The sequence below is a fragment of the Tupaia chinensis genome, unplaced genomic scaffold, assembly GCF_000334495.1.
Source record: "Tupaia chinensis unplaced genomic scaffold, TupChi_1.0 Scaffold141490_1, whole genome shotgun sequence".
In the NCBI taxonomy this organism is placed as follows: Eukaryota; Metazoa; Chordata; class Mammalia; order Scandentia; family Tupaiidae; genus Tupaia; species Tupaia belangeri.
The window spans coordinates 2,503,530-2,506,429 of record NW_006201352.1 but is presented as its reverse complement, the minus strand read 5'-3'; the positions used below and the strand labels follow the sequence as shown (position 1 = coordinate 2,506,429).

Sequence of the window (2,900 nt, the reverse complement as noted above, 5' to 3'; positions counted from 1 at the left end):
ATGTCTCTCTACATTTGCGAAATTTTCAGATAACTATATCATGAAAGAGATTTTCTAAACTTCTACTCATCTCTTCACCTTCTAGAATGCCCATTATACAAATATTCAGCTGTTTAATGGTGTGTAGGACTTCTCATATGTTGTCCTCATTTTTAGTGGTTATTTCTAGATGCTTCTTAGTTGCTTAGTATAAGTCAGAAGTTTTTGTTTGTTTGTTTGTTTGTTTGTTTTTGCTATAGGGTGTGTGTGCTCTCGAGAGAGACGGAAAGCAAGAAATCACCCCCCCAGGGGAGATGGCCACACCACAATCCCTTCTCCTTCATTCTCCTCTCAGGATCTTGGGTACGCACGCACACATGCCCGGTGTGAGTTTAAGCCACCAGGTCCAGGACTCGAACTGTAGTTGCCTACGTGGGAGTCCAGTGACATAGCTATTATGCCAACTGCTGGTCCCAGGACAGTGTTTCATTATGATGCACATATAGTATTGCTTCATGCCTTCAGCAAAAAATGTAATTCTAAACCAGGACAAAATGTTTTATTTTAGAATTGTGTGCGTGTGTGTGTGTCTGTGTGTGTGTCTGTGTGTGCATGCATGTGTGTGCTTGTCTGTGTGTGTGTGTGTGCGTGCATGCGTGCGTGCATGCGTGCGTGTCTGTGTGTGTGCATGTACAGTAGTCTCCCCTTATCCATGGTTTCTCTTCTGTGGTTTCAGTTACCCGTAGCCAACCAACTGTGTGTGAAAATAGATCAGGACAAAACAGTGAGGTATTTGGACACAGCCTGTGGCCTGGTGGCTAAGGGAGCTGGAACCCACATGGCCAGCCATGCAGCTCGATCCCAGACCTGGTGGCTCAAGGAACATGCCAGGGATGTGTGCATGCCCCAAATCCTTAAAGGAATGAAGGACAAGGAATTGTTGCATGACCACTGCCCATGGGGCGGGTGCTTTCTTCATCTCCCTCTGTCTCTTTGTCTCTGTCTCTCTCTCTCTGTTGTGAGTGTACACACCTTCTGGCAAAATAAAAAAGGGGGTGAGATATTGTGAGAGAGAGTGATTACATTTGCATCACTTACATAACTTTTAGTACATTGTAGTTATGATTTTTAAATTTTATGATTAGGGTTCATGTGCCTAAGTTATAAATTAAATTTCATTATGTCTAGGAAACAATGCAGTTCCTGAAGGGTGTGTACTACCACGTTTCAGGAACTCACTGGGGAGTCTTGGACTGTATTGCTGGTGGGAAAGGGGGGACTGTGTGTGTGCTTTCTCTCTAGTTTGTGAGAAGCTAGATGCATTTTACTCCGTACTTCATTCCTTCTGATTAAAATAAAGTAGGGTTTGGGGCACATCAAATTCTATATGGTCAAAAAAAAAAAAAAGAGGGTTACTTTGATAAATGAACTAACCTAATGGCACCAGCCCCTCACTGGTAGCAGAATGTCTTTACAGTGTCCAGAGTCAGGGTCTTGACACCACATGGTTGTTGGTGAATTGCATTCTTTGATTTAGGTCAATTCACTTGTGCATATCATTTTTCTGAAGTAGAGTGACTTGGGAAGTCTGATCTAATCCTGTTTAGAAAGTCAGCCTTTTGGTCTAGCAGGTGGTACAGAGGTTAAGGTGGCTGGACCCCAGATGGCCGACTGCACAGTTAAAGCACAGACCTTTCAGCTTGAAAAACATGTTGGGGGGGAGGGACCAGCAGGTGGCGTGGTGGTTAAGGTGCTGGACACTCCCACATGGCTGACCACGGTTCATGTCTCTGGTGTCTTGTTTTCTCTCTCTCTCCCTCTCTCTCTCTCTCTCTCTCTCTCTCTGTGTGTGTCTCCCTATGGTCAAATTAAACTAAATGAATGAATAAATTAAATTAAATTAAATTAAATTAATAATTATTTAAAAAAAGAAAAGAAAAGAAAAACATGTCAGGCACATATGTGTCCATGCCCAAAATCCTGAGAGGAGAATGGAGAAGGGATTGTGAAATGTCCATCCACCCTTGGAGGGTGACTTAGCACCTGTCTCTCTCTCTCTCTCTCTCTCTCTCTCATCTCTGGCAAGCACACACACCCTAGAGCAAATTAAAAAGGAAGAAAGTCAGCATTTTAAAAGGCACCTTGTGATTTGGCAGCTAAGGCAGCCCACTAGTATTGGGATGGATCCTGGCAGTGGGGCCTAGAGGACATGACTGAAAGCCCTTGACCTAGTTCTTATAGCAGCTTCTAAGCTTTGCTGTGAGCACCTCGAGGGCAGTGGCTGTTAGGTGTCGGCTGTTGGACTTCTGGGGTAGGAGGCGAGGTTCCTGAGTAGAGGATACTTCTCTTTTTGGCCTAATTCTTTTTTTTCTTTTTCTTTTTATTAATTTATTTTTCTTTTTTAAATATTAATATGCTATACATCATTACAGTATACAAAATGAATTTTTCATCTAAAATACACTGTCTGTTGGCTCAATCAAGCACATCAACATACATGTTACCAACAAACAATTTTTCATTTCTTATGTCTTGTATATTTTGCATGTTTGGTTGTTTTTTTTGTTTTTTTTTGTTTGTTTGTTTGTTTGTTTTTGCCATCCTTGATTCCCTATCCCTAACCCTCTGCCCTGTCCAACCCTCCTCCCATTGTCTCTGGTATCCATGATCCCCTCCATTTAATTGATTTGCTAATGAACTTAATTTGTCTAAATATTTGCAATAGCAAGCACAGCTGATATTTACATACACAAGAACCCATGTCTGACTTTAGGCATAAACCTCAGTGAGTAGAATGAACATACTATAAAATAGTACCTAGCTGGGGCTATATAGCTTACTGTGGTCATCAAATACACAGTTTTTTCTTTAAATTTTGGTAACAGTTTTAGTATTTTTTTCTCTGAATTTTTTTTTTTAAT

At 41.3% G+C, this 2,900-nt stretch overlaps 1 protein-coding gene across 1 annotated transcript in view; it reads left to right on the top strand.

Moving 5' to 3' along the window:
- EVC2 (EvC ciliary complex subunit 2) overlaps positions 1 to 2,900 on the top strand; it is a 209,103-nt gene that overhangs the window by 124,816 nt on the left and 81,387 nt on the right. The gene's annotated exons all lie outside the window — the stretch shown is intronic.